Raw genomic sequence first — 11,889 nt, 5'->3', positions numbered from 1 at the left:
GCTGCTCCCTCTGCTTGGAAAACTGTCCCCCAGATAGTCGAGTGATTGTCCCTGTGTCTCAGGGCTTTAGTCAAGTATCTCCTCAAAGAGGTCTCTCCCCTCCGCCACTATCCAGCAACACTGTCACCTCCCCACCCGCCTGCGGTCTGATCCTCCTTCCCTGATCTTCCTCACAGCACTTGTTGATAGCATCCGGCATACTATACATTTCACTTATTTCGTTTGTCCCCGCCCCGCACTGGAATGTACGCTCTCTGAGCACGAGGACTTTGGTTTCATTGACGATTCCGTTCTCAGCCACTGGAACAGTGTCTGGGGCCCAGCAGATGTGGAACAGCTCTTCGTCCTACCACCCTCGATTGCTTTCCCTCCTTCCTTGCCTCCCTCCTACTGCCTTGGGATTGCTCTCACCCTCCAGTGATGCATTAGCGCAGAAGCACGACTCAGGCTGTTTTCCGGGGAAGCCACGTGACTACAGTTACTTGCTGTAGGTCACGCAGCTGGTAAGAGCCAGATCCAGGATTCATTCGGACCCAGGCTTGGAGCTTCATGTGCAAAGGCTCAAGGCAAGTTAACAGTTCAAAAGGGCACATTCCCCACAATCTCTACAACCAGGTGTTTTCCCTTTTACCCGGCAACGGTACCCTTTGCTGGGACAAAGGAAGTGTAATTTCTGCCTAGCAAAGGCACAAACGCACATGGAAATAAGAATTGTCAATGAGACAGTTGGATCATGAAATTTACACTCAAAAATTTTCTTAGGAATACATGTAATTTTACAAGACCATTCATCGTAGCACCAAGCCTAAAATTCCTTGATAGAAAACAGTCAAATAACAAATACTCCAGTTAACGTCCCACAGGTATAAATTATGCAAATACTCATTTATATCGTCATTTATAATAATAAATAAGAGTGCACGTTCGTACAATTTTGTTTACAAAGATCCCTTTTAACAAAGCTACAGCTATGTATATACTAGACAAAATAATCCTTGTACTACAAAATAACATTTCACTGTTTTTTCAATAGTTTTCTTAGAGCTCTCAGTAAAAATTTTCACACATCGTCCATTAAGTCTTTAAGTCTTGTCATGACGTTAAAAGATACTATAGCATTAAATCTGATAAACATATTACAGAGCTTGAAAAAATAAACGCCTATCATGATCCAATACAATGTGCTCTGAGCAAACTCCTGTTTCCAGGTTTAGTCATTTGTCCTGACGACGTACAGTAGGGAACAACCATTTTTCTACCTGTACTATTTGTCTTTGGCTGACATTACCAGCACCAACGCAAGTGCTGCAGACACTATCTTCTGCTGCAATTTCAAGGGCAAAGGGCTGGTCTCTTTTTCCCTGGGACCCCTACCCCACTACGCCCACCTCGGGGACATTCTGCACAAATGCGCCAGCCTTTGGCTTAAGGGATCTAATGCAAAAATGCCAAGGGCCTCTGATTCCAAGTGGAATTTCTGTGCCTGTGTATTTTGAGTCTGCTAGGGGGAGGGGAACAAGTTGGGAGGAGTAGACAGGTCCAGTTGGTGACAGCTATTTATTCCTGCCCCTCAGCTTCTCAATTTGCAAGAAATTCCCCTGGGGAACTACCCCCCATCCCCCATGCTGACTTAAGTTAAGGAGACTAAATCCAGTTTGGTTCTGGGAGCCCCAGGAAGCAAATCGCCCACATTCTATGCCAAACTTTCATTCCCACGCCTTTAACCAGCTACTTTTTATTTTACCAAAACTTTTCTGAAACGAAGGCACCTTTCTTGGATACGAAAGCCGGAAGCAATGCTCTAAGCTCTGGGGTTCATATAGAATATAGAGGGGCATTTATTTTAAGCAAATAGGCCCGTTACTGAGATTTAAAAAAAAAAAAAAATCTAACTTGCTAACCTTTGGATTTTAAAATCTAGGACTTTTCAAAATATGTCCTCCAACTTCCAACCCAGAGAGGTAAATGAATTATTCAAGGTGTCACAGCAGGGAGCCACAGCTAGGAGGTGGGTTCCTGATTCCCAGGACAGCTTGTCCTACTTTGAAACAAAGTCAGTTCTCTAGGTCAAAGGCATTCCTAGAGTTTCTAAACTTTAAAAAAGCGTTTCAACCTTTGCGTGACATTTCAGGATACAGGCATTCTGTGGCCGTCCTTTCTCATGGCATAATATTGCAGAGACTATATTCTCGTGGACTTTTGGTGGGACTAAGACGAGTCATAGCTGCTGCAAAAGGAATAAAACTATTATGTTTTTTTCCTATTTGTTTTTGCATTAATGCAAAAATCATGGCTTTTAGACTTAAAACAAAGGAAAAATAATGATCCTTATTTCAAAACCAACCAATTATGACTTCATCCAAGTAATCCATGTTCTCCATCTCCATTTTAATCATGCTTCGGCCCAAAACGATGAAATTAATTTGTTTCTTGAAGGAGAAAGCCTAACTTCCTACACTGAAAAGCATGTGTCAAGTGGTGGAGAGGGATTGGGGGGAGGGGGGAGATGCAGAGTTAACTGAAGTCCCTGAAATCTTCAATGTTAGGCAGAGATTTTACTGCTAAAGGCCCTTTAGAGCAGGGGTCCCCAAGCCCTGGGCCAAAGACCACAGACTGATACTGGTCCATGGCCTGTTAGGAACCAGGCCACACAGCAGGAGGTGAGCGGCAGGTGAGCCAGTGAAGATTCGCCTGTATCTGCAGCCGCTCCCTAGCGCTAGCATCACCGCCTCAGCTCTACCGCCGATGCTCAGGCATTTGAGTCTCATAGGAGCACCAGTTCCTGGTGCCAAAAAAGTTGGGGGCCACTGCTTTGGCGGCATTTTGGTTGCAAACTGGCAACCACAGGCTAAAACCTGTCATTTTTACGTGACTATTTAAGCAGTTTTGATATGGGGTTGGGCGTCAGTCTACAGAAACATGGGAAGGGGAAGGTAGGGGATTGCAATGTGACTAACGAAGTTTGCCACCTTCCCAACTCTGAGAATTTCCACCCACACCTTGCCAACTAGGCCCGTCACCAAGAATCAGAATCTCATTAGGGCGTAACTTTACTTTCTAGGCAGTGAAGTCGAGGCTGAAAATCAGCGTCCGAAAATGCGTCCTGCGTTTCTGGTCTGCCACGTACTATCGCTGTGACCGTGTTCTTTTTCCTTCCTGTGCTCCAGTTTCCTCTCTGGAATAACCTCCTCCCGTGACTGTTGTAGGGGTCAGACGAGTTAAGGGTACACAGTGGCTTCGACTTCCTCTTGTAATAGGCATGAGTTAGAGATGAGGCAGAGCAGCCGGCCAGATGAGGGCGGATTGGAAAGAGGTTGGAAGAAGCCATGGGAAACTGAATGCCAAGAAAGGAGGTATACGCAAAGCCTGGAGAGGAGGGAACTGGAAAACGAGGATTTGCATTTGACATCATCCTAACAAACCTGCAAAGAAGTTATAAGGCATTCAGCAAAGACGTACTGGATGTCCACTCTGCACAGAAGATGCTCAGAGAGCTTGATCTGCCCAAGGTCATCCAGATACCTGGTGACAAACCTGGGACCCAAACCCAGGTTCGGTGGATTCCCAACCCTGGCCTCTTTCCCTATCCTACAATACACCCCAGAGGAGGAGGGAGTGAGTTTTTAAAAAATGGGTCCAACGTAAGAGAGGCCTGCTGGATGAAAACTAGACTTGGCATCTGTGTGTCACAGATTTTTAAAAGTTAGCAGTGGGGTCAGGGCTGTTGACTGTTGAGTTGTGTGTGTATTTAAACAGTACGACGTGGGCAAACTGCACACAATACTGGCTGTCTTTGTTTTGTGGCTTGTTGATGCCTGAGCCCCGGGCTGGGAAGAGCTGTTCGCCTGATGTATTTTCATCCAGGTTCTGAGAAAAAGTTGTAAACACAGACAGGTCAGTCTTCCCAGCACCGCGGGGTCTGGCAATGTAGCAGAGGAGCCCTGAGTCTCCAGGCTTTCATCCCATTACTCGACCGGGTTCATCCCAAGCCCGGTCCTGTGCACATTGGTGGAGGCAGAGAAGTGACAAGGCCAGAAGGTCACTGTGGAGCTCTTAAAAATCAGCGCAAACGGGGCTGAGTGCTCACGTGGAGCCTGAAGACGCGGTCTGCACACGACGGAAATGGGGAATTGGGGGCGCATCTCACATAAAGCCCATGCTTCTCATGTGTCGGGCTCACTCCCCTGATGCTGACGGCCATTCCTCAAGAAAGTGCCTGGCAAGAGTCAAACAGAGCTGAGGAGCTCAGTGCCCAGCAGAGAAGTTAAGTCTCATTTCTTGGCTAACCGTTAAGGCAACCGCCACAGCACTTTTCTGCAAATGAGCATGATATCACCCGTGCCAGCTCTCAGCCTTTAACCACCCACCCCAGCACCTGGCCCTTGTCACCAGAGCAGCCCTGCTCACCAGCGGGACGGGCCAGAACAGTGACCTGCTATTCAGCGAGGGCTCCAGACGGCAGCGCAGGCTCAAGACATTAAATCTCCCCCAAGGCGGTTCCGGTGGAGATTATGCAACGTCGGGGGAGGAGAAACAGCACATCTGGACCCACGCTCTGGTTCCTGGCAAGGGCATCACTGAGAAGGTTCCGAGAAGCCACGCTGGCCTGCGGCTCCGACACAGCCCCCTCTGGAACTTCAGATTATGACGCCGAGTACAGGCGGGCCATCTGCCTGAGGTCCCTGAGCAAGGTCTCCAAGGCGAGAGGACAAAGAGGCCACGTTTCCAAACTCCAGTGGGGTTTCTGGAGTCCTTCTGACATCTGAGAAAAATCGAGCTCGTGTGAAAGAGTTCATGTCACATGACCACGCTGCAATGACACAATCACAGAGGAAACATTTCTCACCAAAGAAGCCATGACGAATTCTGACAGCGAGTAAGACACACTCTTCACTTGTTTACTCTGACGTGTGTCGGAGAAATTAGCTCCACGATGCCGAGTCCTTGGCGAGGAGGGCAGCACAGATTCGCTTCGGGGGCCGGAGGCTGCAGCTTTGGAGAAAACCTAACTGGGGAGCAAGGTGTCCATCCCGAGGCCACTGACCAGCGGGGCGACTGACTAGTCCTCCCTCCCTCCTGATCTTCAGTTTTCTCATTTCCCACGTAAGGGGTGATGGACCCTAACACGATCCCTAAGGCGATCAAATAAAAATAACCTATATAACAATCTATGAAGACGGACTGTACAGGCAGCTTCCGCATGCTCCTGCCTCCTTACAAAGAGGAGTCAAGTCCCTCACGGGAAGAGTCGGGGGACTATGCTGAACTCCAGAAGGGGAGACTCTTGGGCAGCTGTCCAGGGGGCAGTAGGGGTGCACTTTCTGGTTCCCAGTCCTGGTGGGAGCCCGTCTTCCCGTACAGACCAGGTTTGGATAGAGGAAGTGCTTGCCAAGTCCAAAAACCCACCGACAAGGGGACCACCCTGTTCGTTCTCCGGCAAACACCAGTGTGGATGGACTACTGGTTTACAAATAAAGTGAGGGTGGCAGAGAAAACCTAGACGTGTATGGACTCCGCAGGCGGGAGCTTGTGGGGAGGTGGGGGATCTAAGTTTCATGGAGGCAGGAGAGAAAAAAAGTGGGAAGGAAGGAGAATCACTATTCTGTGGGATTCGAGCAGAGCTTCCGCTGCGTGTTCGCCCTCTCCCGCACAGCATGATTAGAAGGTGCTCAGCGGACCACAGCTCAGCAGGGCGGATGTGGCCACAGCCCCAGCTGGACTCAGGACAAGTTCACAGACAAGTCCACAGAGCACTGAGCCAGCTAACAGTGGTGAGGAAGCTCAAATGGGGTCTGTGGTTCGAGATGGCAGAGTGAACACAGGACTCATGTCTTCCCTCATAAAATCCCATAAAAATAAAAGCAAGGGAATGGAAGTTGTACAATCTTGAAGACAAACGGACAAAGAATGCCAACCCATGTCCGGCAGGGGCAGAGCCATCAGAGAAGTGAGAACCGCGCCCTGTGGAGGCGCCACTGAGCGGCCGGCGGCAGCGGCGCCACTCCACGGACAAACTAGAGGGGCTGCACCCCAAGGACACGAGGCCCAGCCAGGCGGGAGCAACTCAGCGAGTCTAAATACTCAGAGGTCAGGACCTCTGGTCTGTGGCTGCACAAAGGCGCTTGGCTAAGGGGCAATTAGGAGTTAAAGTCGCCCTTGCTCTGTGCCTCGAGCCTTGCCTGAGCTCAGGGCTTGCATCTTCCTGAAGGAATGGCAATAGGCACCCTGTGCCAGTCAAGCTAAGTGTCCATGGGTGGCTTCTACTCAGAGGTGGCACCTTTTCCTAAGTCATCCACTCAGAGGAGACGCCTCTTTTGAAGCGGCACAAAGGCACTGCATCGGCTTGTAGCAGCCTCGTGCGTGTTCCTCTTTCTCAGGCAGGAGAGAAGCGGAAACATCTCTAAAGAAACAAAATGAGCCCCAGAGAAAGAATTGCCTATATTGAATATTTGGGGGCCTCCCATGAAGAGTCCAGGTGCCCACCTGGTGACCCTACAGAAAAGCCAACGAGTTGGCGCATAGAGCTTCCAATTTGTTTTTTGATGCGTGACTCAAACATGAACAGATCCCCAGGATCACCGGATATTTGAAAAAAACTAGTAACACGAAAGACAGCGACTGAGACCGAGAGAAAGGAAACTTAGAGGAGGCAAAGGCAACAATGGGCGGGGCGGGGGGCGGGGCGAAAATAACTTCCAAACCCCACGACCATGAACACCCAGAGAGATACGACCTGCACCCATGAAACAAGAGCGGGACACTATAAGAAGGAAGCAAGAGACAAAAGAACAGAAAGGTCTGGAAATTAAAATGAAATAAAATATTCATCAAGTATATTGAGAAGATAAAGCTGAATAACTCTCCCCGAAAGCAGATCTAAACAATAAAGACAAGAAATAGAAAAGATGAAAACTATTAGAAGGTTAATCTGGGAAGTCCAACATTGGAACGACAGGTGATCCAGAAAGAAAGAAGGTGAATGACTGTCAGAAAATTTAAGATATTTCCCATGAGACCCCAGCGTGAGGTACGACAAGGGAACGACACCATCGGGACAGTTCAGAACACAAACAGTGAAGGGATCTTAAATGTTTCCTGGGATGGAGAGACATGTGAGCCACACCTAAAGGCCTGGGAATCAGAATGGCATCGGAATCTCAAAAACCACGTTGGAGAGCAGGGAGAGGGCATCATTCTCCCGCCGTAATTCTATACCAAGCCACACCTGGGTAAGGGCAGAATAAAGACATTTTAAGTTATGCAAAAACCTCAAAATATTTTCAACATTTACTACCCATGTTCCTTTTCTATGGAAGTTACTAAAGAATGTGCCACCCCCCTCCCCCCCCCAAATCAAACTAAGCGTGGGGAAATCTAACAGAAAAAGACATGTAACCGCAGACACTCCTTGGCTCAGGAGTAAACAGTCCTTTTACATCTACACTGAATAGAGATGCACCAAACAACATAATCCAACCATACTCAAAAAACAAAGCGGGGGAAGGGTAAGAGCGAGGGCCTCATCTGCCATAACAGCAAGTCACTAGATGCCTCTAAATTAATTTAAAAAATAAAAGTATATGTATATTACGTACAAATGCAAAGGTAAATATTAGAAGAAACAGCAAAAAGAGTTGAAAGTGTTGTATCTGAGGAGCAAGACTCAGGAGGCTGCCAGTTTTCATTAAAAACCTTATAGTGTTTGTTTCTTTTTAAACTATGAAGATGTACTACTTGGATAAGAGCTTACAATGAATTCTTTTTTAAAAAAATTACAAGCCATGGGGCGATGTGTCCTGTAGGCTTCTACATCCGTCCTCTACATCCAGCTTCTTCCATATAAGCCTATACTCAAATGAGAAATTTTTTTTTCCTTAAAAAAAGTCAGTTTGCTGCCAACCTGAACCAAATGACTTCTAGGCATTTTGCCAGTAGACAGTTTTAAACAATATTACAAGTTGTAATGGGTGAGAGAAGAAGCCTGCCGAGGTTTTTCTGAACCAAGTCTAGACCCATAAATGAAACGATTTAACGTGTGGGTCAGCTCTTCAAGCCCCTAATTTAGGCGAGCACGGCATGGTGTCGAGGGCTCTAAAATATCACACACGTAATCTTTATTATCTGTACCTCTGAGCTTTGCATGACGCCAGGGCGCTCATTAATTAGCTCATTTTCCAGGGGACACTCAGCATTCAAGATGGAATCACTCCAAGCTCCCAACAGCTTTCGGCTGAGAGGGCTTAGGTTCGTTTGTGGAGGGAAGGCGGGCTGTAAACTGCGTGGGTTAGAGGCCAGATTTTGGCTGTCATCGACTCAAATGTGCTATGTGAATTCTTTCGGCCATGCTGGAATTCTGTAAACTTGAGTTGCGCTGCTTGTCATAAGCGACTCGTTGGCTTGCTAAGAGAGAGACGTGATTCCTGGAGTGAGAACAATGCTGGTATGTCAACTGACAAGCCGTTAGAGCTGTCAAGGGTCCCCCAGAAGTAATAGGGGACGAGCTTGAAAGTGAAGAAAACTTCCTTGAAAGAAAAATATGCGAACAAAACGAAGGCTGAAAGTTGGCCCAGAAGTTCTGGTTTTGTTTAAACGAGGTCATTTGTATCTAATCATCTTATCTTTTTTTCAAGACACTCATGGGCACAATGGAAATTCCCTAAAAGAGGGGACAGCTGTGGATTGGGCACTAGGTGGCCTGGGTGTGCTTGCAAGTCTGCTCCTGGTGGGCCGGGTGACCTTGGACCACTCGCTCTGCCTCTCTGGGTTCGACTGGAAGAGACGCTGTCTGAGGGCCCCTCCTGACCTGATTATGTGTGATATTGTGTCCTCTGGGAGACGATAACAGGAGGAGGAAGCAATACAGAGTCGTAGTGACCTGCGTCTCCCCAGGAAATGTGGAGTGAGGGGAGCCCAGTGTGGAAAACGAAAAGGAGGGGTGGGTGCCTCTGTCCTCTGCAAACTGCCCGCCCGTTCCGGTCTGCTTCTCAGGGTGCTTTCCAGAGGGCCTTATCCAGAAACGCATCATGAAGGGCCGCCAAGGCTGCCCGAGCCGACACAGGTGTGCACAAGGCTTCAGGGAGGAACCTGCTGGACCTCGTCCAGCCCGAACATCGGTGGGAGCTCGTGCCTAGCCCATCCTCTTCTGCATTCCTCAGGCTTGTAAAGGCTTTTTGCAGCGCCTGGCGGGGCCTTGAGGACTGGCGTGGATGCCTCAGGAGTCACCGATGGAAGCCAGGGTGCTGCCGAGGTGAGGTGGGAGGGACCCCAGACCTGCCCTGTGTCAGCCAGAGTGTGGCTTTGAATCTATCGTCTGGCCTGACCCCTCCTCCGAGAATTCACTTCAAAGGAGGATTCCTTTGATGGACAAAATTTGAAAATCACAGCTTTACCTCAATTCGATCAATGCAAAAGTAAATTTAAAATGCATCCCACTCACCCTCTCATTCAAAAACAAACAAACAAAAAAACAGGGGTGAAAAAGAGTGCACTGCAGCTCACGGAACAGCCTTCCCTGTCCTCGTTGGATTTCGCCATTCCTGGACGCCCTGTCCTCGAGCTGGCAGCTGTGTGCTGCTCAGAGAGTCCCTCAATCGCCGGACCACACAGGTGCGTGGACACCAGGTACCTTTATGCAAACATCCCCTCCGGGATAAAAACATGGCGGTTTGCTTCCCACCGGAGGCTCTGCCTAGGGCATCAACTCTCTCTCTCTCATCAGGAAGATGCTCATCTAAGAGGTAAGGAACCTGAGTCCATCCAAGACCTCGAAAACCTGCGTGTGGGAGACCTAAGACCCAGATTATGGCTAAATATTAGTAACGGACACAGCAAGGCACACAAGGACGAAGCCCACCCAGGGATCCGGCACAGCCCTGAGTGTCGAGGACACAGCCAGAGAGAGAGCATGCTTAGGCTGCACAGGAGGAAAAGGGAACACGAAGAAAAAGCAGGGAGTCCAAGTTTCCTGGGAGGTTCTCAACTACCTGCAGAGGTGCCCTGTCCAGACCCGAAATAAAATGAAGTGTCAAGAAGTCCCACCCCGTCGGGGTCCTGTCTTTATTACGCAGACACATGCATCAGAGTCTGTTGATGTCCAGCTGTGGGAAGAGCAGCAGGCAGTATACCAGGAGCCAGAGGAAAAGGATGAAATACATCATGTCCGGCTGCTGGACAAACTGGGTCAGCGAGTCGCTGTGCAGGCCACCGCCCTCCCGCAGTATGGCTTCTCCAGAGTGGGTGGCCTTCCTGCAGAAGGAAGACACAGGCGGGGCAGTTACAAGCGGGTCTCCAGTTTAGAGGGCCCCGCTCGCACCCCTTACTCCAACCTCACTGCCCAACTGGAGAGCGGAGGAGGGCTGCCCAGGGCGGCATCCAAGGGCCCCCGCGTCGCGTGTGCAGACCCAAGGCGGGGGGCTGTGGTCCAGGCCGCCCTCTGAGCTTTCGCACACCCACAGCGTGAAGAGGGAGGAGCTGTCAGCCTCTTCCACGGATGGGCACACTGAGACTCAAGGGGTGCCGTGGCTTGCCCCAGGCCACACCATTAACTACTTTGTGACAGAGCTGGACCCTGGGCCAGGTCTAACGCCCGGTCCGGTCTGGTCCACCTTCCTTTCCACCACAGTGCCCTTATCAGAGTTAGAGGCTGACAGCTCTGTTATCGGTAAGTAACTTCCTAAGGGACTTCCTAAGTAATCGAAAGGAATAGAGGGTTCTCAGATTACAGATAATTTTTAAAAAAGCATCAGAAACAAAGACACATCCTACCACCTCCAACTTTGGGTTTTGGCTGTGGAATGTAACCTTTAAAATAATTACTAGACTAGGTTCTGGTCAGATTTGTCACCTTTTTTTTTTTTTACAGAAGGTAGTGTTAAAGTGACATTTAGCTTTCACGTGGCAGATAAAGCCCAGAAGTGTGCTGTGGGGTGCACACCAACCACAGCTCCAAATTTCCACCAAGGAAAGGGTTGGGGGCCATACTATGATTGGAGCGGGGTTAGGGGGCCTCCGCTTATAGCTGCATTTATAGAGAAGCCTTGAGTGCAAACTTCTCAGGGTAATTAGGAGCGTGTGATGGAGAAGATGAGAAGGAAAATTCACTTCACCCCTGAACCACATCTCCTGACACAGTGACAGGCCAGGCCAAGAGGGGAGTAAACGTTCACCTTGGTCTGGAAATTGAGTGATTCATATGCAGATAATGGACAACCGACAGAATTTCTTTCTTTTTTTTAACTGTTTTTTAGAGACTTTTTACTCTATTTTTTTTTTATTGAAAAGGTAATAAATGCTCAAAAACATGGAAAACATGACAGCTTCTTCAACCTTGCAGGTTCGATTTTTGAAGTCTCTAGCTCATAAAAGCTAAAAGTACTGTTTTCCTATGAGCCTGTCAAGCCTAATGGAAAACTTGAATTAATATTTCCATTTTGTGGCAGGGGAGGGAACTAGATCTTGCTTCTTTTTAAGGAGCCAGAGAGGTAGAGTTATAGGGATTACACTCCTGGGCGTTGAGCGATATTCACAGGGTTTTCATTCCAATAATTTAAGTCCTGCCAAGCCGATTCAAATCTGTGGCAAATATATATATATATCAATAAAATAAAATGATTCAATAACTTTAAGAGGGACAGGGGCATTTCAGACTTGTCGATTTTAGAGATTTCTCTGGTTTCCTATGTCCTAAGTATGCAGTTTTACAGAAATTCAGCCATCTCAGACTAGGTCATCTAGTTCTCCAATAGTAAGAAATACTTTCATAGACATCCTGGCATGTTTGCCTTCCCTCTTCATGTCTGCTCTGATGCCATAAAACTGTAAAATCAGCTCAGTGAGCTTCTGAGTATTGTACCTGCAGTGGCGACACAGAATGAACATGGTTGTCAGGCA

The 11,889-nt window shown here is 48.4% G+C and overlaps 1 long non-coding RNA gene across 1 annotated transcript; it reads right to left on the bottom strand.

Moving 5' to 3' along the window:
- Positions 1–726: 726 nt before the first annotated feature.
- Positions 727–11,853, bottom strand: LOC111731366. Its single transcript, XR_002777097.1, has 2 exons — positions 11,755–11,853; positions 727–10,241 (listed from the first exon to the last, which is right to left on the bottom strand). It is a non-coding gene; the product is annotated as an uncharacterized LOC111731366 (long non-coding RNA).
- Between the last annotated feature and the right edge of the window lie 36 nt (positions 11,854–11,889).

Source organism: Pteropus vampyrus, unplaced genomic scaffold (assembly GCF_000151845.1).
Source record: "Pteropus vampyrus isolate Shadow unplaced genomic scaffold, Pvam_2.0 Scaffold367, whole genome shotgun sequence".
Lineage (NCBI taxonomy): Eukaryota > Metazoa > Chordata > Mammalia > Chiroptera > Pteropodidae > Pteropus > Pteropus vampyrus.
This window is presented reverse-complemented; position numbering and strand designations above follow the sequence as displayed.